Below are 27,305 nucleotides of genomic sequence, written 5' to 3'. Positions count from 1 at the left end.
AAGTGCATTGGTGCCTTCTTCGTTTAGGCATGTTAGTGCCGATGTTCGCGTTCAACAGAAAACGAAATAAACATGGCGGACGTATTGAAAGATTATGACGCACTTCACGCTATGCCACAACCAATCGGTAAAAGCGCAACATGGTCGCGGGCGGCACGCCACGGAATAGCCAATTGCAATCTTCTCCATGGAGCGAACAGGGAAGTGTGTCCGCGGAGCAGACATAGATATCACTAATTTTTAGAGACATACTTTTTGATCGTTTTTAAGGGAACTACTGGATGGATTGTCACAAAATTTGCAAAAGCACGCTTTCGCGCCCAAGCCCCTGCCACTTCCTCAAATTTGCTGCAAGTCCGTCCAGCGGTTTGGCCTGTAGCCGTGCGCAAAGTTTTCTCCCATTCTCTCTATGAGTAAAAAAACGTTTTGGGAACCCCCTATAACTTTGCCCCCCCCTGGACCAAAAATCACCAAACTTTGCATAGGAATTCATAGTGGGCCATATACTTATTTTGCAAAGTTTGGTGAGGATTTGTCCAGGGGGAGCGAAGTTATAAGCCGCCCAAAAAGTGCTCTTCCTATGGAAACAGCAACTTAACCATAACTACACGGCCACTACCGTGGCTGTGATATATATATATATATATATATATATATATATATATATATATATATATATATATATATATATATTCTGAGGCTTGTGGAATCTGCTTAGATCACATGCTGTGCATAGGCCGACATCTAGTGGAAGCTGCAGAGTATTACAGTTTGTTTTTCGAAACTCGAAAAGGGTGTCGACACAGGGCGTGCCAGTAATACTATCCCTAGTGTGACGTCCACTGTACCCCTGATCCCTCACGCGTCTAGGACCCTCAGATTGTTTTTTTCCGCCATACTGGTCGGAAGCATTTCGCGGAGTTCCCTGGCCTTAGCCATACTTTTGCTAAATATTGTTAAATTTACCCATTTCTCCACCCCAACGTCCAGTCACCGAACTTCCACACTCGACGCCGGCCCGGAGAAGAATTCGACCGTCGACAGCTGCACGACGGATTTGGGCCTAGGAAGGCCTCTATCCTCGGCCCTGCAAGTAGGGAGAGTGGGGGGTGGACATACTCTACACTCTTTTGGTATATAGGTACATTCTTATATATTCCTACACTTACAAGCCCGCTGCCACAAGGTGCGTATGGAGGGTACCCCTTTCCAATTCTGCCCCAAGTGCAACCGCAAGTACCCTTGGGTCGACAGGCACGCCACGTGCAATCTCTGCTTGCCGAGGGACCACCCCGAGGTGAACTGCAGAGCGTTTAGTAGGTTTAAACCCAAAACACTTAAGGACCGTTCGATCAAGCGTTGGGCCCACCACGCCAGGCGTCAAGAGGCCATGGCAGCGGAGGGTGCCTTCAGCGATGGCAGCAACGCTGTGCTTTCGGACGGCGAGGGCATTATGGCGTCGAAAGACAGCCGAGCGCAAGTCCCCAACCTCGGAAGGTCGTCCGGCAGGGCGGCTATGGGGAAGACCCCCGGCGACACAAGCGCTTCCCACAGCACTTCCACAAAACACATGAAGTCCAACCAGGACTCGACGCGCACATCGAGTTCTCGGAAAGAGGCAATAGAGAACGGTCCGAATCGGCGTCCTCTGGGCGTTCTCGATCAAGATCACTGCATGACTCCAGGCAATCATCCACTATTGCCAAGAGTGCCTCGCTCCCCAAGGTAACGGAAGTTCGATCATTGGAGGACGAAGCCGACTTCCATCCCCAGACCGCACTCCAGGAGTCGGCACCCGCAGACCGCGTTACGGCGGCTCCCGAACCCCTACCTCCACACTGGAAGGATAGGGACATTACCTCCGAACCTCGATGCCAGGCGTGGAAAGGCTCCAAAGGGGCGAGAAAACAGGGAAAACACTCTTCCACTCACGGGGAGGGGGAAAAACAACAAAGGAAGCAGCCTCTGCCTACTTCCACACCTTTAAAACACTCCACTCCTCATAAACAGACAGACAAGTCCAAGTCTTCTGCTGTCACAAAGACCCCTACTCAGACCACCAAGTCTACCTCCAGAAAGAGTCATCCCCAGTTCTAGAGAATGGTCTAGTGATGACATAGACAGGGTCATGTCAAGGATGTCATCATTGGCAGATTTTTACACAAAAAACCCTGAACACTTTCTCTCTTATACTCCCGACGGGTCAGCACCCTTAGGCTCTAAGGATCCTATACCTCCAAGTAAAAAGTCCCGGTTTGAAACACCAACACGGTCTCTGGACCCCTTCTATGTACAGCCCTACTCTCAGTATCAAGGAGAGACATCCTTTTGTGAGGATCCAGATTTGGGCATGTTGGAAGAACAAACTGGTACGGGCTACTATGGGGATGATGAGGACCAAGAAGAGGATGAGGACGACCCGGAAACCTACAGAGTAGATTCCCTGGTAGAGAAGGAACCCCCAGTTACCGACTCCCCTGTCGACAACCAACCTCTCCTGAATGAAGTTCTGTCTCGAGCAGCTGAACATTTCCACATTGACACCCAGGGTGCTCAAGAGGAGAGGGACTTCACCGAAGAGTTAGTGGGAGAAAGGAGGCCTGTTGCTCAGGCCATCCCTATTCTGAAGTCTATTCAGAAGGGAATAGACCCTTCACTCGTAAATCCTAACCTCACCAGAGCAGTGAACCCCAGGATTGAGAAACTTTTCAGGGCAGCCCAATCAGACCCACTGTATATAAGGGGGCATCTGAAGCCAGACTCCCTGGTTGTTACAAACACCCGTAAGAGGGCTGGAACACCCTTGTCATCGTCCGAAGCTCCTCCCGACAAGGAGAGCAAGAAACTGTATGATTTGGGCAGGAAAGTATCCTCCACTTCCGCCTACCAGGCAAGGATTGCCAACTCCACCACCCTGTTGGCCAGCTACAACTACAATCAGTGGGAGGAAGTTGCGGCACTCATAGACTCCGCCCCAGAACACTTAAAGAGCCAGTTGGCACGAGTTTCGGTGGAGAGAAGAGCCGTGTCCGGTTGCATTTTAAAGGCAACCTTTGATGCTGCTGATAACGCCGGCAGATTGATAGTGGAAGGGACTGTTATCAAGAGACACGCTTTGTTACGGCAGTCTGGATTCAAAGCTGAAACCCAAGCATCATAGTTAGATAAACTGGTGGAGCCGGATCTGTTGTTTGGTAAGGCGGTCGAGGACGCGCTGAAAAATGCCAAGGACGAGTATGAAACACTCAAATCCCTAGGCCAACTAACCAATAAACCCCCTAATCAGAGAGGGAATGGCAATTTTCGTCGCCCACGTGGCCAAAATTCCCAGAGAGGATCTAACTATTCCCAGGGGCAGGGTAGACCGTGGAGCAATAATAACCAACAGTCTACCCAGGGTTATGGCAGGGGTAATTAAAGAGGACACGGAAATGGTAGAGGCAGTCCCAGTAGAGGAGGCGGCACGCCTCCACCAAAACAGTGACGCTCCGTTCAGGGTCCCTTCTTACGCAACCCCAGTAGGGGGACGCATTTCCAACTTCACCCAAGCTTGGGAAGGGATCACATCAGACAGATGGGTGCTGGCCACAGTATCCGCAGGGTACTGCATAGAACTATTAGAGCGTCCCAGAAACCATCCTCCAGGACAAAAAATACATTCCTTGGACCACCAGAAGATCCTCCTCGAGGAGATCATCAATCTGCTAGCAAAGGACGCGATAGAACTCGTCCCGGGACACCAGGTAAACGAGGGTATTTATTTAACTTACTTCCTTGTGCCAAAAAAGATTTGACCATGCGCCCAGTATTGGACTTACGGCCTGCAAACAAGTATGTCAAGCCCCAAAAGTTTCGCACGACTACTCTCCAGGAGGTAATCCCCCTCCTAAAAAGGGGGATTACATGGCAACATTGGACATGAAAGATGCCTATTTTCATATTTCCATGTTCACAGCGCACAGAAAGTACTTGCGCTTCAAGGTGGACAGTCGGCACTACCAGTTCAAGGTACTGCCCTTCGGGATAGCTTTGGCTCCAAGGGTATTCACCAAGGTACTGGCGGTGGCGGCAGCACACCTACGTAGGGAGGCAATCCCGGTGTACCCTTACCTGGACGACTGGCTCATCACGTGGGAGACCCCGGTAATTTGCAGAGCAAACATTCAAAGGACTATTGACCTCCTCTTAGAATTGGGCTTCTCAATAAACAAGAAAAAGTCAAGTCTGGTGCCAAGCACATCCAAACAGTTCCTAGGAGCTATCCTAGACACTCAAGAGGGGTTGACCTTTCCTTCCGAGGAAAGAATTCGGAATATACTGCTGCAAATTCCGCAATATCAGTCCGGTCGCCAGATAACGGTACGCCAAGCAATGCGTTTGCTGGGCATGATGGCGTCATGTATTTACCTGGTCCCCCACGCGCGCCTGCGCATGCGTCCCATACAGGAATGGTTGGCGAAACAGTGGTCTCTGGCAAGTGGTCAGTGGGACGATCTAGTGGTCGTTTCGCCAACACTTGTACAAAGCCTTCACTAGTGGACAAGAGAGAATCTGTCCAAGGGGAAACCCTTTTACGATCCCGAGATACAGGCGGTAGTCACAACCGATGCATGCCTGACGGGGTGGGGAGCTCACCATCTCCACCACACAGCTCAGGGTCTCTGGTCGCACTCAGTTGCCAAGAATCACATCAACCTGTTAGAGCTTCTGGCAGTATTCAGAGCACTTCAAGCGTTCGAGCCCTACCTGTTAAATCTGTCAGTGCAAATCCGGACGGACAGCACTGCAGCCATGTTCTACCTGAACAAGCAAGGAGGGACTCGGTCGCCAAATCTGTCCAAGCTTGCCCAGAAAATCTGGATATGGGCACTCAGACGGAACATCTTCCTGTCATCGCAATATGTTCCAGGGGATCTCAATTCCCTAGCAGATGCTCTGAGCAGAGACCCCCTCCCAGAGGAACACGAATGGTGTCTACACAGAGAAGTCGTAGAAGATATCTTCTCTCAGTGGGGTTTCCCCACTATAGACCTATTTGCCACAAGCAAAAACAGACAATGCCCAGGATTTGCATCCAGGTTCCCCCAACCAGACTCCCAGGGGAACGCCCTGTGGATGAACTGGTCAGGGATGTTTGCGTATGCTTTTCCACCAACTCCTCTAATCAGGAAGGTGGTCAACAAGATGAACAGAGAATCGATGACGCTCGTCCTAGTTGCTCCCATGTGGGCAAGACAACCGTGGTTCCCACACTTACGCAGATTGGCGGTGTGCAAACCGATCAAACGTCCGGGCTGGTACAACCTACTGTCCCAGCACCAAGGTCAAACAGTGCATCCTCAACCCAACACAATGAACCTAGCAGCATGGCTCCTGAGGTCATAGAGTTCGGACATCTCAATTTACCACAGAGGTGTATGGACATCCTAAAGGAATCTAGGAAACCTAACACGAGGCACTGCTACTTTGACGAATGGAAGAGATTCGTTATCTGGTGCCAGAATAAACAAATCAACCCAGTTGATTGCACTCCTTCCACTACTGTTACATACATGCTCCACCTGCTGGACGCAGGACTGGTTTTTAACTCACTGAAGGTACACCTGGCAGCCCTGTCAGCATACACCACTTCCCATAACAAGGTGTCGTGGTGGAAATTACCAGTAGTTAAAGCCTTCATGGAAGGAGTAAAGAGACTTCACCCTCCTATTTCAAACCCACCACCAGGATGGGACCTTAACGTGGTGCTATCTAAGCTCATGGGCCCCCCATTCGAGCCCATGCACAAAAGCAGTCTCAAACATCTGACTTACAAAACGGCCTTCTTAGTAGCAATTACATCTATAAGAAGAGTCAGTGAAAATCAGGCTCTGGCAGTACAAGATCCCTTCTTTACTGTCCATAAAGATAAATTGGTTTTACGCACACACCCTAGGTTCTCACCTAAGTTTATTTCAAAATTCCACGTGAACCAGTCCATCGAGCCTCCGGCTTTCTTCCAAGACCCACAAAGCTCGGCTGAGGTGAAACTACACACGCTAGATGTGCGTAGGGTGGTCCTCTACTATGTAAACAAGACCAGAACGCTAAGGAAAACAGATCAGCTGTTTGTCTCCGTAGCTACAGGCAGAGAGGGGGATTGCGTCTCTAAAGGTGCCATCTCTAAGTGGATTATTAACTGTATCCAGCTGTGTTACTCACTTTCTGAAAAGTCTCTGTCTTTCACGCCTAGGGCCCACCCTACAAGAGGCATTGGGGCCACTCTGGCTTTCATTGCAAATGTACCCCTTGACACCATTTGCAAAGCAGCTACTTGGAGCTCTATTCACACTTTTACTCAGCACTACTGCATTGACACTCATTCCAAGACAGATACACAAGTGGGACAAGCGGTTCTAAGACATTTATTTGCTCATGACCTTTCTCACATCCCACCTACTTCTTCAGGTACTGCTCGCTAATCTATGCACAGCATGTGATCTAAGCAGATTCCACAAGCCTCAGAAGGGATACATTACTCACCGTAATCGTATTTCTGATGCTTGTATCTGCTTAGATTCACATGCGACCCACCCTTCCTCCCCTCTGAGAGAAGGCGCATGGATGCTTGTAGTCTTAACTTTCTATCTATCTGCTTGGATTATCTGTACTCACGCTACTCCTCATGCTACCACATGTCAGAAAAAATACAATCTGAGGGTCCTAGACGCGTGAGGGATCATGGGTACAGTGGACGTCACACTAGGGATAGTATTACTGGCACGCCCTGTGTCAATGCCCTTTTTCGAGTTTCGAAAAAACAAACTGTAATACTCCGCAGCTTCCACTAGATGTCGGCCTATGCACAGCATGTGAATCTAAGCAGATACAAGCATCAGAAATACGATTACGGTGAGTAATGTATCCCTTATATAACTATATATAACTATATATATATATATATATATATTACATGGACGCGGTAGCGTCCATGTAATTATGGTTAAGTTGGTGTTTCCATAGGAAGAGCATTTTTTGGGTGGCTTATACCTTCGTTAGGTTAGGTTAGGTTTGGTCCAGGGGGGGCAAAGTTATAGGGGGGGTCCCAAAACCTTTGTTTTTTCCCATAGACATAATTGGAAAAGACTTTGCGCACGCCTACAGCCCAAACCGCTGGACGGATTTACACCAAATTTACGGAAGGAGCGGGGGCTTGCTCCTGAAAGCGTGCTTTTGCAAATTTGGTGTAAATCCGTCCAGTAGTTTTTTTTAAAATGACCAAAATGTAAGGCAAACAAATTAGTGATATCTCCGTTCGCTTTTCGCGGACGGACTTCCCTGTTTGCTCCACGGACAGTGCCCTCATTGGCCGAGCGCCTTGCGCGATGTCCGCAGACACCCGACGTGTTCGCTGATTGGACGGCGTGGTGCATGAAGCACGTCAGATTTTCTGTGGCGCCCGCCATCTTGCATTCGCGGACGACTGCGGACAGCGCGGTGAAACTTGGATTAAAAATTGTATTTAGTGGAGTGTGTTGGTGTGTAAGAGTGTTTGGGGAGGGTGGGGGAGTATGAGATAGGTTCAATGTTCTGTTTTTTTTATATGCTAGACACTTTTGTTGTGTTCGATTTGTCTGCGGACAACACAGCTGTTTTGAAATGTTCTATATAAACTAAATGGTGGGGTGTTCTGAGGACGGAGTATGTGTCCGTTTTGTTCATAAGCAAGCTAAAATTGAGCTAAGAACACTCGCGGTGTCCTTAAATGTTCGTACATAAACAAAATGGGGGTGTTCTGAGGACGCTGTGCGTATTGTACTCTGGCAAGTTGAATGTGTTCTAAGAACACTTGCGGTGTCCTGAAATGCTCTGATTACTTACTGGTAATCTTCATTACTCCTAGTTCTACTCTTCCTCGTAACAGTACTGACGACCCTCCTCACCCTCCCTGCGGGGAAGGTCCTATGCTCCGGCTTGGTAATATGAAACTGAGTGATGTGGATGTGGGGGAGAAGTTATAGGAATTTAAAGAAATAGAAGAAGGTCCTGTGTCGGAGGCAGAGGGCCTCATGAAGTAAGTACTGGGACGAGGAAGAGTGGACGTGGAGGTAATGTTTGCAATTAAACAAAATAGGGGTGTTCTGAGAAAGCTGTTCGTATTGTTCGTTGTCAGGTTGAAAGTGTTCTAAGAACCCTCCTTATGTCCATTGACATTACAATTTCCTATGGCCCTTACCCGACTTTTTGTCCACTAAACAAACGATAAATCAGGCTGCTGTGCGTCGACATTATGTGATAATCCTATCACTTGCCCCATCGACCTGGCTGACCTGCTTTTGCGGCACTAAATCATATTTCCCGCCCCTAAGCCTGACATTATAAAAGCATTCATATTCCCCGTCTCTCTCCGTGACGGTACAAGGTGCGTAGCCAAACGCGCCCAGTCGTCTCCAGTCCTACGCTACTTTACACAGAACCCGGAAAACAACACAGATCATCTCACAACACAGCGCGCAACAATTCGGAATATGAAACTGTGATTTAAAAGCAAACAGCAAGATTGTATATTTCGTAAAGTACTTTTATTTGACATTAAATGTTTAGAGAATATTCAGCGATTTGCATTTGTCTTTGCTGTCGATCCGCAAAGGTTCATCTTGAGTCACGCGCTGTTCCTTTGCGGTTCCTACGCGACTTTACACAGAACCCGGAAAACAACACAGATCATCTCACAACACAGCGCGCCACAATTCGGAATATGAAACTGTGATTTCAAAGCAAACAGCAAGATTGTACATTTCGTAAAGTACTTTTATTTGACATCAAATGTTTAGAGAATATTCAGCGATTTGCATTTGTCTTTGCTGTCGATCTGCAAAAGTTCATCTTGAGTCACGCGCTGTTCCTTTGCAGTACACAGGGTGTTGGTTTATGATAAAAGAAGCACTATGGTGGCACTGATAATCGGAAGGCTGTTCCAACAACGAGGCATTCGACCACCATAATGGTTGGTATGTTGCTTCTAGCCGCTAGTACCGCGTAAGGGCATATTGGTCCTTGGCGATTGTCTCATAAAATGGTGAGGGTCATGAAGTTGTTTAGAAGTAGCTGCACCTGGCAGTTAAAAAATCCATCGGCCGGGGTCTGAAAATCGTGGCATTCACAATACGGGAGGACATACCTGTTTTAAAAAACATAAATTAGTCTCACCAGCCGATCTTCATTAAAAATATTCATTTTATTTATTAGGGCGTGAAACTATTTGCTAGCGAGGATAGTGCAACGGAGTATGTTAACTTATTCCCATTAACCCACCCTCTGTCCTCTTCCTTTTTCAGAGCCCTCTAAGGGACAGGGGACCAATTCGGCGGTGATAGTGCGTGGTAGAAAACACTATGCCACATTGAAGGAACAAGTACAACTTAACAGGGCTTTAACGCCATGCTATTGTTATTATATTCCGGTATAAAATAATCTAAAGGGTTACTTACATGATATTGGCATTTTCCATTGTCTAAGCGTAGTGCAGTCTCAAAATACGACTCCATCTGTGCCAACGATCTTTCTCATAGTGATATAATATATAAAAGTGGTTTCGTTTTAGAAATTTCATCCTTATCGTCTCTTACGTTTTTGCAACAATCCTTCAAAAGAAGTCTTTTAGCACGATCCCTATCTGTCAAGCTAAAAAAAAATAGAACCTTATAGTGCGAGTCATGGGCCTCTCCGGCACGCGAGCAAAAAATGGAAGCAGCTGACCTTCACTGTAAACGACCATAAATTCTGAGTTTGCAACATTCTGTGTACAGCCATCTCTGAGAAATTGCTTTTTAAACTCCATCTTTGTATATTGTTTGCGTGCTAATAAAAAAACTTTGTTAAAGGGACGTTATGGTTCCAAGTAAAACCGAAAAACCACTGAAATTCGCCAGTTATGGTAAGCTAAGCAACCATAACTCGCGCCACCACCGTGCACTGCTAAGACTAACACCCAGGACATCAAAGATGACATCACAAATGTCATTGAAGACATCACTGATGACATCACATGTGTATGTACTTTTCATGAAATATGTGTACAAGGGATTCTTATTATAATGTTGCAAAAAAGTGTCAAGATCATTGCAATAAATATCATACCCTAATTAGTGCTTTGAACGATGCATCGATATAAATAGCATTCTATTATGGGGTTCTATCTAGTATACTAAGCTACTAATGCAGAAACATAGCATTGTGTGCAGCATACAAGATGAAGGTATAATATTCGTAATGTTAATATGTTGAATAATGAAATGATAATTGTTTTCTTAATAGATTTTTGTGTACTGTGAAATATGTAATAAGTAGCTAATAAAACCCATGTATTACATAATTGCATTACTATAGAGATAACAGAAAGAGACAAGAACACATACCAATATACATATACATAGGGTAAATAGCAGCTTTGAAACAGAGAAATCATCATTTATTTGCTTGATAATAATGCTGTCTTTAAAGCTTGTGTCTTCCCCTATGTATATGTTTCATATGATGTGACTGGACTCTAAGGGAATTACTATAAGAACCTAGTTGTAGGATACGTCTGCAAATAAAATACAATTTTTAGTTTCTGACTGTTACTGAAGAAAACCATGTGGCCGAGATATGTCAGCAAAAGAAAAAAGAGTGAGCCAGAAGAACACTCGCGGTGTCCTGAAATGTTCGTACATAAAGAAAATGGGGGTGTTCAGAGGACGTTGTCCGTATTGTTCGCTGGCAAGTTGCATGTGTTATAAGAACACTCGCGGTGTCCTGAAATGTTCAAAAATAAACAAAATGGGGGTGTTCTGAGGACGTTCTTCGTATTGTGTGACTGCTTAGCTGTATGCAATGAGGGAATGGCACAGAGAGTAAAGTGGAAATGGTAGAAGGGCTGTCCAAGAGTTACGCGGACCGCGGATACCGCGGCTGTCCGTGGACAGAGCATGCAACATCCGGGGTTTTCCAGCAAATCCAGCATGGAAAGAAGCCTGCAGGGATCAGCCAATCAGATGTTGAGGTTGTGGATTTGTGTTGAAAGAGACTATGTGTAGTGAAGATGGCAGAAGTGGAGAAAGTCAGGGTGTTGGTGCTCGGAGATATGTTTGTGCATGGTTTACAACAGTATGCTCAATGCAGGCATGCTGCAAAGAATTTTGATGTGAAAGGAGTGGAGGTAGTGTGGAGCACTGTGCCTGATTGCAATGTACAGGGAATTGTACAAGTTTGTGAGGATATGGCCACGATGAACAGTCAGCCTGTGGTAGTTTTGCACTATGGTGCTTTCCATTTGGGCAACGTCAGTGCCCCTACTTTGTTGGCTGATTTGGAACGCTTGGTTCAAGCCGTAATGAAAATCCTTCCAAATGCGAAAGTAATTTTTTCTGGATTACTACCTAGGGCAATATGGGACAATAGTTCAGTTGTTTGTCCTCAGCAAAACATTGCTAGGTGTGTCATCAACCGAGGCATGTGTGCCTTCATGCTTAGAGCTGGTATGTTCTTCTGTAATAATGAGAATATTGATGCCAGTAATACTGTTCATTTTAAAGAAGATGGCATCTCTTTATCTTTTATGGGAAATGCCATGCTGTTTTGGAATGTAAGGGTTGCTTTGGAGAAGGTTATGTGAAGATTTTAGGAGTAAGAAAAAAAACAAGAAAAATAATACAAAATAACAGGTGTCTGTTAAGCATCTGTAAATAAAACAAAAAAACGGCTCTTTTCAGAGCCAACTTCAAAGGGGAAATGGGGCACACTATTTAAATTTACATTCAGCACGCTCAGATTCTCGATATGTCCGCGGACATGGCGGTAGTCTGCGGAAATCAAAATCACTATGTGGGGGTTCAGTATGTTCTATGTTACATGTATATGAAGTCAGGGATATTATGGTTAAGTTGTGCTACTAAAAACCTATGAAATTCAGTGAAAAAACTTTGTTAAAGGGACGTTATGGTTAAGTTGCGCTACGAAAAACCTATGAAATTTAGTGAAAAAACTTTGTTAAAGGGACGTTATGATTAAGTTCCGCTACTAAAAACCTATGAAATTCAGTGAAAAAACTTTGTTAAAGGGACGTTATGGTTAAGTTGCACTACGAAAAACCTATGAAATTCAGTAAAAACCTTGTTAAAGGGACGTTATGGTTCAAAGGAAAACCGAAAAACCCCTGAAATTCGGCAGTTATGGTAAGATAAGCAACCATAACTCGCGCCACCGTGCACTGCTAACACTAACACCCAGGACATCAAAGATGACATCACAAATGTCATTGATGATATCACTGATGACATCACATGGCTGGCTCTCCCTTTTTTCCCTTTACTGACATATCTAGGCCACATAGTTTTCTTCAGTAACAGTCAGGAAGTAAAAATTGAAAAGGTACTATATTTGTAGACTTAGGGTCAAGTCACATCATTGCCTTCCATCCTTCTGTGGTCGATAAATGAGCACCACACACAATGGGTAATAATAAGCAGCGATGAGATACCTGACGGTTCTTAGCGCTATATAAATGCGAAAATATTAGTATTTTATCATTAACATACTCCGTTGCACTATCTTCGCTAGCAAATAGTTTCACGCCCTAATAAATAAAATGAATATTTTTAATAAAGATCGGCTGGTGAAACTAATTTATGTTTTTTAAAACAGGTTTGTTGCCCCATTTTGCCAATGTCACGATTTTCAGACTCCAGCGGATGGATTTTTCAACTGCCAGGTGCAGCTCCATGTAAGCAACTTCATGACCCTCACCATTTTATGGGACAATCGCCAAGGACCAATATGCCCTTACGCAGTACTAGCGGCTAGAAGCAACATACCAACCATTATGGTGGTCTAATGCCTCGTTGTTGGAGCAACCTTCCGATTATCAGTGCGACCATTTACTGCTTTTATCATAAACCAACAGCCTATCTACCGCAAAGGAACAGCGCGTGGCTCAAAATAAACGTTTGCTCATCCACAGCAGAGACAATTGCAAATCGCTGAATATTCACTAAACATTTCATGTGAACTAAATGTACTTTACCAAATGTACAATCCTGCTGTTTACTTTTAAACCACAGGTTCATATTCCGAATTGTGGTTCACTGTGTTCTAAGCTGATCTAACACCCTCTGTACCGCAAAGGAACATTGCGTGGCTCAACATGAACTTTTGCGGATCGACAACAAAGACAAATGCAAATCGCTGAATATTCTCTAAACATTTGATGTCAGATAAATGTACTTTACAAAATTTACAATCTTGCTGTTTGCTTTTAAATCACAGTTTCATATTCCAAATTGTGGCGCGCTGTGTTGTGACATAATGTGTGTTGTCTCCCGGGTTCTGTGTAAAGTCGCCTAGGACTGGAGACGACTGGGCACGTTTGATGACGCACCCTGTAACTTCACGGAGAGAGACGGGGAATATGAATGCTTTCATAATGTTAGGCTTAGGGGCGGGAGATATGATTTAGTGTCGCAAAAGCAAGTCAGCCAGGTCAATAGCGCCAGTCATAGGATTATCACATAATGTCGGCGCACACCAGCCTGATTTATCGTTTCTTTAGTGGACAAAAAGTCGGGTTGGGGCCCATAGGAAATTGTACTATCAGCAGACAAAAGGAGGCTTCGTAGAACACTTTCAACCTGACAACGAACAATACAAACAACGTTCTCAGAACACACCCATTTTGTGTAATTGCAACCATTTCGGAACACCGCGAGTGTTCTCAGAACACATTCAACTTGACAGATTACAATATGGACAGCGTCCTCAGGACACCCACAGTTTGTGTATTTACGAACATTTAAATACACCGCAAGTGTTTTTAGCTCAATTTTACCTTCCCTGCGAACAAAAAGGACACATACTCCGTCCTCTGAACACCCCACCATTTAGTTTATTTACAAAATGTCAGAACTGCCGTGTTCTCCGCGGACAAATCGAACACAACAAAAGCGTATAGCACATAAAAAAACAAAACATTGAACCTATCTCATACTCCCCCACCCTCCCCAAACACTCTTACACACCAACACACTCCACTAAATACAATTTTTAATCCAAGTTTCACAGCGCTGTACGCGGTCGACGGCGAATACAAGATGGAGGGCGCGACAGAAAATCTGACGCGCATCATGCCCCACGCCGCCCAATCAGCGAACACGTCGCATGTCTGTGGACATGACGCAAGCCCATGGGTCAATCGGGGTGCTGTCCGCGGAGCGAACAGGGAAGTCCGTCCGCAGAGCGAACACAGATATCACTAATTTTTTTGCCTTACATTTTGGTCATTTTTTTAAAAACTACTGGACGGATTTACACCAAATTTGCAAAAGCACGCTTTCTGGACCAAGCCGCCGCTCCTGCCGCAAATTTGGTGTAAATCCGTCCAGCGGTTCTGGCTGTAGCCGTGCGCAAAGTTTTTTCCCATTATGTCTATAGGAAAAAACAAAAGTTTTGGGACCCCCCTATAACTTTGCCCCCCCTGGACCAAACCTCTCCAAACTTTGCAAAAAAATTCGGAGTGGGCGATATACTTGTTTTGCAAAGTTTGGTGAGGATTCGTCCAGAGGGAGCGAAGTTATAAGCCACCCAAAAAGTGCTCTTCCTATGGAAACACAAACTTAACCATAACTACATGGACGCTACCGCGTCCATGTATAATATATATATATATATATATATATACCGTGTAGTTATGGTTAAGTTGCTGTTTCCATAGGAAGAACACTTTTTGGGCGGCCTATAACTCCGCTCCCCCTGGACGAATCCTCACCAAACTTTGCAAAAAAGTATATGGGCCACTCTGAATTTATTTGCAATGTTTGGTCCAGGGGGGGAAAAGTTATAGGGGGGTCCCAAAACGTCTTTTTTCCCATAGACATAATGGGAAAAAACTTTGCGCACGCCTACAGCGCAAACCGCTGGACGGATTTTCACCAAATTTGCAGCAGGAGCGGCAGCTTGGTCCCGAAAGCGTGCTTTTGTTAATTTGGTGTATATCCGTCCCGTCGTTTTTTTAAAATGGCCAAAACATAAAGCAAAAAAAAAAAATTATATCTTCCCTGTTCGCTCCGCGGACAAGATACCGATTGGCTAAGGGGCTGGCGTCATGACCGCGGACACGTGACCTCTCTGCCGATTGGCTGCAGTGAGACGCGTTCTGCGTCAGATTGTTTGGATGTGCCCGACATCTTGGAAGCGCCGACAGCGCAGCGGCCACCAGCGGCAACATGCTATTTTGAAACCTATTTTGCTGTGTCAGAGTGCTTGGGGAGGTTCACAGACTAAGAGATGGGTGAAAAACTGTATTTGTTTAGGCGGTAGGTGTTAATGATGTACTTTATATGCTCGCCTTGTTCGAAATGTTTGCTCCTACAGAAAATGAGGGGTTTAATAAGGGTCGTATTTCACACAGTGCTGTGGAAAGGCACGTTGAAACTGTTCTAAGGACATGCGTGATGTTAGCGAACATTGAAATTGAGTATATATCGTTATTACATTATTTTTTCCTATGGGTGTGCTGTTGATTAGTACGCCACCATGGGTGCAGTCAGTGCAGTGGAAAGGCACCTTGAAACTGTTCTAAGGACACGCGTGGTGTTAGCGAACATTGCAATTGACTACATATCGCTATTATATTACTTTTCCCAATGGGTGTGGTGTTTATTAGTACCCCGCCATGGGTGTGTCATGCTGCGGTGGTTGGTGATTACAAGCCAACATGGATCTCACATAGTGCAGTGGTTGTGGCCAGGACGTACAGTTTTGCGTGCATGGTTGCAGGCTGTAGGCCACACACCAAAGAGTGTAGAACCTGCCCACAGGCAGTGCAGGATATCATATTCATACATCACACTCATACATTCTATTACGTATCTGGTAGGTGTGGGTGGGCCTTGAGTCCTGGGTACAAAATGAGTACATGCTACAGCTATAATGTTTGATTGTATGGGTGTGTTACTCATGTACAAGCGAGCATGGGTGTAACATGCTGCAGTGGTTGTGGCCAGGGCCTAGAGTCTTGGGTGCATTGCCTTAGGCCGTAGGCCGAAGGCCATACTTTCAAGACTGTAGGCCCTGGCCACAACCACCGCAGCATGTCACACCCATGGATGCACTTGTAGTATTGGTAATGGGTTAGATGGTTGTGGAGAGTGTGCACAGATTTGGGTGCATGGCGGAAGGCCATGCACCCAAGAACAAAGTTGTAAGCATGAGAGTAATAAGCTACTGCACACCCATACATTGCAATCTCTATGGACATACAGGTAAGAGTCTATACTCTCGCCACATCCACTGCTGCATACACACGTATAGATACACCCGTACTTTTGTACATCACTCAGGCGGTTGTGGGGAGGCCCTGCATTCTTGGGTGCATGGCCAAAGGCCATGCAGCCAACAAAAACATTATAACCTCTTAACTTATCAGCCAACATGGGTTTTACATACTACGGTGGTTGTGGGCAAGACATAGACTTTTCGATGTATGGCTGCAGGCTGTATGCCTTACACCCAAGTATGTACACTCTATGCACAACCACCGCAGCATAATATATTCATACATGACACCCATACAATCGACTATGTATGTGGTCGGTGTGGGAGGCTGTAGACTTTGGGTGCATGGCTGTAGGCTGTTGGCCGTAGGCCATACTTCCAAAGCTTTAGGCCCTGCGCACAACCACTGCAGCATGTCACAGCAATGGGTACACCTGCACTATTCACTATCGCTCATATGGTTGTGGGGAGTGTGTAGAGTCTTGGCTGCAAAGTTGTAAACACTGGAGCTAAAAGCCACATCATACCCACACATTGAAATATGTATGGATATACACCTAAGACTTTAGGCCCTGGCCACAACCACTGCAGCATATCACAGGTATAGATATATCCGTAGTGTTGACCATCAGTCAGGTGGCTGTGGGGAGGGCCTACAGTCATGGGTGCATGGCTGCATGCACCCAACAGCACATTCATACGTATTGTTGTTAAAAGCGCAATGGGTATGCTACGGTGTGGTAGTTGTGGCCTAGATGTATAGTCTTTGGTGCACGACCGAAGGGCATGCAGCCAAGAACAAAGTTATAAGACAAAGTTATAAGCACTGGAGATGTAACCCACCATGGATTTTATATTCTGCATACACATACATTGAGAAATCTATGGATTTACAGCCAAGTCTGTATCCTGGGGCCACATCTACTGCAGCATATCACAGGTATAGGTACACTCGTACTATGAAACATTACTCAGGTGGTTGTTGGGAGGGCGTTTTGTTTTGGGAGCATGGCCGAAGGCCCTGCTCCCTAATGCAACTTTATACGTACTGAAATTATATGCCACAATGGTTGCAATATGCTTTGGTGGTTCTGGGCAGCACCCAGAGGCTTTGGTGCATGGCCAAAGGGCATGCACCCAACACTGAAGTCATAAGCAGTGAGGTTATAAGTGAACATGGGTGTGTGCACATTGTAGTGTCTTGGCTGCATGGCTGCAGAGCATGTACCGAAATGTACACTTAGAAGTAGTGAAAATAAAAGCAGCATGGCTTTAATATGGAGTGTTGGTTCTGGCTAGGACCTATAGTCTTGCTTGATTGGCTGTAGGGTGTAGGTGGTAGGTTGTTCATCAAAGATGCTATGCCTGCCTGCAGGCTCTGCACCACATTATTGCCACAGAATAGCAGTGCACATTTGCATATGTAAGAAATGACTGTTATTATACTTACTCTTTAATTTGTTCAGAATCCATACATGTGTTACATGATTGCAGTACTTGTCAAAAGTAGCCTTTTTGTAATTTCTGTTACAAAAGAAAAAAGCATGTTAGTATTTGCATTTTATAAAGATTTTTTGCAAAGTATAATAGACAGTTCATTTTTTTTTTACTCCCATATTTAGTTCGCAAACTAGTGTACTGTGCATTGTGCTCAGTTTCTGTGTTTGTTTTTCTAATCCTTGGGTCTGGGGGAAGAAAATCCTTGTCAGATTAAAAAAAACCTTAATTTGCTATGCTACAAACTGTTTGTTTGTTTTCTTTGAGTGTTTCCTTGTTCTTTCTGCTTAATGTTATATGTGTTGCCTTGTTGCCTATTTCTAACAACAACTAGATACCTGTTGGCGTATTCTAACTGTGCATTTATTGTTACGGTTTTGCGGTATACATTTATCTGTGTCCTTGTTATACAGTGTTGGGAAGTTAGATACCTGATAGCGTATTCTAACTGTTTGTAGTTTTTCACTTCGTTTTTTGGTAATGTAGAAGTACTCATTAGTTAGGCCCTTGGGGAGGTGGTGGCGGTGGAGGGTTTGGGGGTGGTGCTGAGGCTAATGCAGCATCAGCAGCCATGGATGCCATAAGGATTATTTACCTAAGGCAGCACACCTCTAACTGCTATAGCCAGAAGCACAATAAAGATGAGCTCGGGGGTGTGGCCATTTATAGGGGTCTGTAGGTATTTTGTATAGATTTGGGGCCTAGCGGTATTTTCTTACCGCCAAAATGAAAGTAATTCAGTAATAATCACTCTTTGCATTCAGATTAGATTTGGTATATAGTACTAGAGTGTACATACATTATTTCAGCACACAGATACATTTAGTGGTATACATTATGTTGGTATGCGTTATTGGTGGTATTTCTGGTGAGCATAATTCCTTTGTTTTATATGTGGCCCCAATATCCAGAACCCCTTATTTTTGCTTAGTTTGTTCGTGTGATCACTAGAGAGGCCTCAGGCTTACATTTCAGGAACACCACATTTTCAATTGGAGTGCCACCATGGGCTGTCCTCACTGACTTATCTACGACAGCGAGCTAACATGCGGTATTTATCACCAACTTATCTACATCGGTGAACTATGTCCAGGGCCTCTCTTTCTGCTGACTCATGTACCTCCAGCAGCAGTCTATTTCATTATATTATTATTATATTCCGTTCAGAAACATACACTTATATACTAAATGGAATCATGCACACAGCTACCGCTAAGTCTTATTTTAAGCTAGCTTAAAAATTACAATTGCACTGTCTAAACCTCTCCCCAGATTATCAGTACTGTAATGGTAGATGCACAAATAAAAGAGAAAAATAAAACACACTATCCTTCTGCTTTCAGATATTTTTTGTGTATTATAAAAAATTGCATTTCAACACGATCTTACTCTTTTTACAGAAATAAATGGAAATTGCACAGTAACAACCTTATCTGTAACAAAATGAGAATAGAGCGGCGAGAACATACTCAATTTGCAACATTAAACCTGTTGATAAAACACTGGAGTTCCCTCTTCCATGCTGACTGAATAGTTTTGCACACATACACACTGCCCCAGCATGTGAAGTTCATCGGCTGGTCACCTTCTGGAAGTGGTTCAATGAATTCTTCTTAAATCACCCCAGCAAGGACGAGCATCTGCCGTCACTCAAAACGGGGCTTATTGACTGGAATTCCCAGTCTCTGCAGCAGTGCACTGGGATCTGCTTTTTCAATCAGGAAAATCCCCAGCCACCAGCCAGGTCTTTCTCCCAGCTGTGTAAAATGTCTTCTCCTCCCTTCTTCCCCGAGATTCATTAGCAAAGCTCTGTTACAGCCTGCCAAACGAGTTCAACCAATGAAATTCTATCATGTCCTACCCTCTTTTTCTTTAACAATGGCTTGGCTTATACAGTTGCAACTGTAACCAAACTGATTTCCTGCTTCTTCGAGTCTTTGCTTCCTGCAAATACTGTGGACAGAGCGCAGATAGAAGCAAAGAAAGAAAATCTAGATGCGCGTTTAAAATGACTTTCAGGGTCTGTCATTTTCCATCTCATTTTGCACTGGAGAACACATTATATTATTAATGAGTTAGAATCGTTAGTATTGTTTAGTTTAGTTTATTCATTTGTATTGCGCACCAGACCCGAGGGTATGAGGGCGCATGAGCAGCAAGGTGATTCAAAGCTTGGTTACAGGATGCTTATACTTTACATTACATAATTATACTTTACATTACATAATTACAGTGTGACGATGAAGGAACATGTGTACAGTTTGGCAGGAGAGAATGCAGTAGATGTATTTAAAGAATTACAAATATATACAAGTTTAGTATTACAAATTTACAGATTCTCTTAAAGCATGCAACGCGGAGAGCAGCCGTGTGGTGTTAGAGGTGTTAGTGGTTCGTGTTCTTTAACCAATGGATGTAGTTGCGTCTAAAAAGTGAGTAAGGTTGGGGAGTTCTGAGCGATGGTGGTAGGGAGTTCCAGTGTTGGGGTGCTTTCACCTGGAAGCTGTTGCCACCCATTTTAGTGCGTTTAAACCTGGGGACGGTGAGCAGATTAGCATTGGAGGTTCTGGTGGGTCTGATGGGGCTGTGTTTGCATATTCTGTCTGCCAGATAGCGTGGGGCAGCATTATTCAGGCATTTGTGGGTGAGCGATGCTACTTTAAGCAGGATTTTGTCTGTTGTGCTGAGCCAGTTATGGGATTTCCTGATATTGGAAATGTGTTCCCTCCTGGGAATATTGAGTGCTGCCCTAAGGGCGTTGTTTTGTAGCGTCTGAATTTTGTTGGTGATTTGTTTGGTGGCTCCTATGTAGAGGGCGTTACAATAGTCCAGTTTGGATAATACCAATGCTCTGGCTAGTGTAGTGCAGCTGTGGGTGGAGAGGAAGGGTTTGGCTGCTCTTATGAGCTTACATGTGTAGGCCGTAGAGGATGCCATCGAGCTAACCTGTTTGTGGAAGGTTAGGGAGGAGTCGAGGTATATTCCTAGGGTTTTTACTTCTTTCGAAACCTTGATTAGGTTCCCATCTATGATGAAGTTGGCATAATTGTGGTCGAGTTTGGTTAGGTTGGACGTAGAACCAAGGATGATGAGTTCAGTTTTGTCATCATTCAGGCATAGACTGTGCGAAGCCATCCATGCCTGGATGATGAGATACACCCTGTTCACCAAGACCAAATCCTGGTTGTAATCTCCCGTCAACGGGATGAGGATCTGTGTATCATCGGCGTAGTTAGTGTAGGTGATACCCAGGCCATCTAGATCATCAAACAGGGGCTTTGTGAACACGTTGTACAGAGTGGGGGAGACGCACGAGCCCTGTGGGACTCCACATGTAATGGGGATGGGTTCGGCGGCGGCAGAGGAGGAGAAGACTCGCATGGATCTGTTGTTGAGGAATGACTCAATCCAACTGATGGCTTCTTGTGAAAAGTGGGCAGCTGAGTCTAAATGATTACATAGGATTTTATGGTCAACTAGGTCAAACGCCGCAGAGAGGTCTAGCAGGAGTAGTAATGCAGTTTTCCCGTTATCTCTAAGGTCGTCTATTTGGGCTTTCAGATCTATCAGGGCAGTTTCAGTTCCATGTTGGGGTCTGAAGCCGGATTGTCTTATTCCTAGAAGGTGGTTTGTTTCAAGATACTTTTGAATTTGTTGGTATGCTGTCTTGTCTAGTATCTTGAGCAGGAATGGGACGGTGGTAATCGGTCTGTAGTTGGTTGGGATGGACGGGTCAAGGGAGGGTTTTTTGAGGAGAGGGAGGACCCAGGACTCTGTTGTTAATGAGGTTAGTCCATTAATCCTCAAATGTGTCTCCTGCAACAGAGGAATTTCAGGTGAGAAAAAAATATATGCTTTTAACTGTGAAAAAGAATTATTTGCATTTTAGATGTAGAAATCGTTTTTTACTGAAAAGCCTGTTTTCATTTACATGTCCATGTCACACTGGCAACACATGCCTTGCTGTACCACATTATAGCAATGCACCAAACCTATGCAATGGTGCTGCATAAAAATATTGCTAAATACTCTTACATATTTAAGAATGCGGCTCATGACCATATTGCTCGCTGAAAAGCGCTGCAAAAATTGCAAACAACACATTCACAGGTGGAGCTATTGTATGGGAAATGTCAAATGGTGATTTTATACTGAAAAATAATTTCACAGGTATGTGTAAGTTATTTTGCAATGTTGCGGAAGCAGACAAAGTGCGCAAACTAGTCCACACGCTCAGCGTGGGTGCAGTCACATGATGACGTCCTGAACACATCCGCGGGGGGAAAGCATGCCTGCACGACAGCAAATGCAGATTAACAAAAGTGCGCATGCGCGCCAGTGTTCTACGCACAGTGTTCGGGTCCTGCAACTAATTAAAAGTGCGGTACAAGTGGGGTGGACAGTTAGGGACAGGTGGGATGTTCGCAGTAGTTATGGGTGTACTGTGCTTGTGCGTACCTCATCTGATGATTGCAGGGACAGGTCCAGTGTCCTTAGGACACCTCCATTTTGTTTGACAACGAACATTCCGGCCACCGTGCCTGTTCTACGGACGGTTCCATCTTGCTGCGGACGATACGGACAGATATAGTGTCCTTAGGACACTTCCAATTTAGTTAATTTATATGCATCCCGCCCACCTAGTATGTTCTAGGAACATGTTTTATCTCGTTTGTGAGCCGTACTGAGAGCAATAATGTCCTTAGCACACCCCATTCTCTTCATTTACGCAGAACTTGCACAGATGGTGCATTCTAAAATCAGTTCCATCTTGGTTGGCATTGGTACGGGTAGGTGTATTGCTGTTAGAACATCCACATTGAATTGCTTACGGCTAGCTCGAAAAGGCGCGCTGTTCGCGAACATTTCAAGTCTTTTTTTAAAAATAAATTCTCAACCCCTTACTCTACAACAAATATACAAACACTTTCTAAAAAACTACACGCACTTTAATCAACAGAAACACAGGGGGATGCAGACACTGACACGAATATAGGGGAACAGGCTGATTGTGAGGAGATGATTTGTGTGGGGAAGAAGGGAAAACGTCTATTTTCTTGTTCAAGGTTTGGGGACGGTTCACTAAGGAATGGAGAAGGGGGGCAGGTACAGGTGGGACAGTGATACCGTATTTTTCCTCTAACAAATTCTTCCACAAATTCCCGTAAACTATTAAAATTGACATTCAGTGCGTCCATTTTAAGTTCTGTTCTTTTTAGCCTGTCTTCCTCTGTGACGTTTGTTGCCATTTCTTCATTTTTTTTCCTGGTCTGCTCCAAATAAATATATATATGTTAAATGGCCATAAAACACTGAACATTATTTTGCTTATGCAGAGCACTGTGTACCATTACTGTTGCTATCTTTGGACATTTCCCCAATCGGAAAATATGGCGTACCATAACTGGCGAATTTCAGCGTTTTTTTCGGTTTTACTTTAAACCATAATATCACATTTGTATTATGTCACGTTTGTAAAGTTTTTTTAGTGAATTTCAAAGGTTTTTAGTAGCGCAACTTAACCATAATGTCCCCTTAACAAAGTTTCTTTTAGTGATATATATATATATTTGTGTGTATGGCAATCACCCCAAGAGCTTTTCCCACACTTAATTGCTGCATCCATTGTCTTACCCTCCAACCCTCTTTCTTCCTACACACAGAACAAAGTCTAACGCCACCCTGGCGGGGTGACAATACACCACCTCTGGGACAAGGCCAGGCACCATAAGACCAACACGATTGGTGATGGTTGCTGTATTTTAAGATTGCCATGTTGAAGGCCATAGAAATTAAACTTAGTGCCAGGATTGAGGCAGCAAAATCAAAACCTAAGGAATGGTTTTCAGTGCTCCGTGAATTAAAAGGGATACCGGTCGAAACAGGTGCTGTTATTGATAATAAATGGTGCCAACTTATTCATGATGGTTTCTCACAGAAAACTTTGCAGCCTCAACTCTGTATAAATGAACGGGTGAAACTTTTAGGGACTACAGGAATCCTAACACCCCGACTATGTTCTGTGGTCAATACCAAAACCTCAACAGCTTTGTTTGATTTTAAGGAAATGTTGGAAAGTGAAGTTATTGACATAGTTTGTGAGATGAAGCCGACACCATGTAAAGGAGATATTTTCCCTGCATTGTTTTTATATGAGTTTCTGGGCTCTCTTATCCCATGGGTGACAATATTTATTAACCGTTCTTTCTCTGAAGTTTACGTACCTGAATGTATCAAGGAGGCTTGGATAACACCATTATTGAAAAAGGAGAATCTTGACTGAAGTGACCCTGGAAATTTCAGACCTATCACAAATATCTTATTTGTGTTAAAAATACTTGATAAAGTGGTGTGTTGCCAATAAAAAACCTTTGTTGAACAACAAAGAATCCTTGACACTGGACAATCTGGGTTTTGTGTAAATAACGGGACAGAGACAACCCTTTTGGACCTGAAATCCAACATAGCAGGAATAATTTACAGGGGCTGTATAGCACTACTTTTGTTATTAGATCTTTCTGCCGATTTGATGTTGTCGATCATGCTCTTTTGGCAGATATACTGGTCAAGGCCGGCAGATGTTCCATTTCTGCTGTTTGTTGGTTTAGATCTTTTTCTTGGTCCAAGGAGGGCAAAGGGGTTCAAGGATAATGCAGAGTCGCATACAGCATCTATTATTTGCGGGGTTACACATGGCTCGTGCTTATTGCCCTTACTGTTCAATGTTTATCCCAGATCACTGTGTGATCTTCTGGCTCATATGGGGGTGCAATTTGCAAAGTATGCGGATGACACCCAGATTGTGCTGGAATTGTCTGGCTCTTAGAACGACGACTCAGATAGCGTTAATGAAGTTTTTAATGTCATACAATCTTGGACGGCTATGAACTTATTGGCTTTAAATAATAAAAAAAACAGAGCTGCTTATTCTTGGAACCAAATTAAAGCTAAAAAAAACTGGACCCACTATACAGCAGTTTTACGATCTCTGGAAACAATATACAGGTCTCTGATTTTGTAAAATCACTAGAGGTGTATTTTGTGGATGTACGTTAAAAGACCAAATCCGAAAAGCTCGAATTAACACATTGCAAAGCCCACTTGCTCGCATTTTTCAAGCTTTTCAGATTTTAGCTTTTTCTCCCCCACTGTGCCTTTAGTGTATGCGGGGGACACCCCTGCAGCCCATAATACCGAACTAGGCAAGCGGGGGACACCCCTGCAACCCCTGCTCACCTAGTTTCAACATTTTGGGATTCAACCTTATCAACTATGCCGAATGCGCACAAAACATGCATTCAGCATTTTTGATATGACATTTTGGGGCAATACCCTATTTTGACTCTCAATTATCCTTCAAAAAACATGTCTCTCATGTCATGTCTTGTTCTTATCTTACACATTTCCAATGGCAGCTTCGTCCCTATCTATCGGAGCCCAACAGATCCTTGATAGCATCCGCTATTCTGAACACCAAGCTAGACTACTGCAATAGTCCTTAGTTGGCACCTCCCAAACCAATATGAAAAGACTGCAGGTAACACAAAATGGAGCCGTTTGTGCAGCCTGTGGTGGGATTGGACATCGTTTCCGAGTGTCCGAGCCTCGCCGGAAGTTGCATTGGCTCCCGATTAGCCAGAGAAATCAATTTAAAGGAACAGTCCTGGTATAGAAATGCCTGCCTGGCAGGTGAAGCTCCTGCATATCTTTCTTTCACGGGTAAAGAAGATTCCCTTCAGACGCACCTTACGCTCCAAGAAAGATCTTTTGCTACACCAACCACATGTCTTTCGCAAAAGAAATTGGTGGCTCTAGTTTTGATGCTTGGGTCCCTGGTCTCCGGAATGGGCTTCCCTCTGAACTCAGAAGATGTAATTCAACCGCACTTTTCAAGAAACATTTAAAAACATTCCTCTTTCGTAAGGGAATAGGTTCATGTTTGTCCAAGTGACCCTCTGCATTTACTACCTTTTTGTTTCTTGTTGTTTATGTTTTGTGCTCGCTCTGAGGCCTTCAGCGAGTGGCGCTATATAAGAAATGCATAGATAGGTAGAACTAGCTGATAACAAAACATGGTACAAGTAGAACTCTAAAGGCACTTTTAAGCGGGACAAGTTGGGCTTGTCTGTGCATGCGCTTTTAAAGGTATAGCTCAGTCGCACTCTGCATTCTTGTGTTGTCTAGCTAGCTAAGACAAACGTTAGCATGGTTTGCATGAGCGCTTCCTGATAACCATACTTCTGCACTATCTCACAATTTGTATCTCGAGGCTTTTGTGTGCCACTTTTCCAGGGAATGCCCCAAAGACTCACTCACTCCCCCAGCTCTGTAGGCCATGACTGTTGCGTGACATCGGACTCTGCCTACGTCTGTCATAAATGTGAAGGGGAGGGTCCACAGAATAGCTTTTTTTGTATTAGCTCACCTTCCCATTTGATGGTACTGCAGAGGCGTAGCCAGGATTGTCTAGCAAATGGGGCCTGAAGCTAATGTAGTTGGGCCCACTGCACCGACAAAAAGCTCTGTAAATGCCCACACGGAGCTGCTGAGTGGGCATTTACAGATTTTGGGTGGACCTTGCCCCTCAGGCCCTACCCTGCCTACGCCTCTGTGGTACTGCCCTGTGGCAGCAACATTGGGGTTAGATGAAGAAGAGTGCCCATGTTTTGCTGGTACACGTGGGTGACTGCCAGGGACGTCATTTAGGGGTCTCCCTTGCGACCTTTAAAAAAAAAAATAATAATAATAATAATGCAAGCTCCTGGGCTGTGGCCAGCACCATGTGGCTCTTTAATTCTGGAGTGGCTGGCTTACTTGTTCAGGCCCCTTAAAAAAAATAAGAAAAATAAGAACAGGAGTGCCACAAGTCTAACACTTTCAGCACTGACCCTAAATAACAAAGAATAGGAATACCAAATAATCTGTCTTTCTGGAATTCTATACAATAATTGCTAGACTCATTAAAGGTTTATTTCAGGCACACTTCAGGGGGTGAGTCACTGATTTAGTCTGTTCTTAAACGCCTCAACTCAGCCTTTCATCCTTCTGAGGTCCATAAATGAGTACCAACACCTGTTGGGTGATATTCGGTGTATATTTTTTCTATATAAAGCGCTTAAGCATGAGTGGTATATAATAACATATCTTTATCATTTGTTCATGGACGTCTGCTTGCATTCATAGTAATTTGGTAACATGGGCCTGTACACACTGATCTTAGCAATACATATGGTGATCCATTCTTGTATGTAATGTACATCACATTATAGTGATATCGTAACCATATTTTTCGTAGTGTACAATGCTATGTGATGCCACTTCCTGTTTTGTCAATGGGTGATGGGTCGTGTTTCATCCCTTCCTGCTATATCACTTCGGGGTGGGGTCAAATGACATCACTTCACGCAACAATTTTCTGTAACTGTAGCTGGTGCGTCCCAACCATCCTCAGTCACTGGGTACCTGCCCCCCCCCCCCCCCAGATGACGCAGCGCTGGATTATGACACAGCCATCACCCGGC

General features: G+C 44.4%; 1 long non-coding RNA gene across 1 annotated transcript; it reads right to left on the bottom strand.

Annotated features, from left to right (window-relative positions):
- Positions 1-8,663: 8,663 nt before the first annotated feature.
- Positions 8,664-17,878, bottom strand: LOC138512975 (uncharacterized). Its single transcript, XR_011281644.1, has 3 exons — positions 17,738-17,878; positions 9,471-9,663; positions 8,664-9,160 (listed from the first exon to the last, which is right to left on the bottom strand). It is a non-coding gene; the product is annotated as an uncharacterized lncRNA (long non-coding RNA).
- Between the last annotated feature and the right edge of the window lie 9,427 nt (positions 17,879-27,305).

This window comes from Ambystoma mexicanum, chromosome 12 (assembly GCF_040938575.1).
Source record: "Ambystoma mexicanum isolate Mex_15411 chromosome 12, UKY_AmexF1_1, whole genome shotgun sequence".
Lineage (NCBI taxonomy): Eukaryota > Metazoa > Chordata > Amphibia > Caudata > Ambystomatidae > Ambystoma > Ambystoma mexicanum.
Note: the sequence above shows the minus strand (reverse complement) of the source record. Positions and strands in the feature narration are given on the sequence as shown.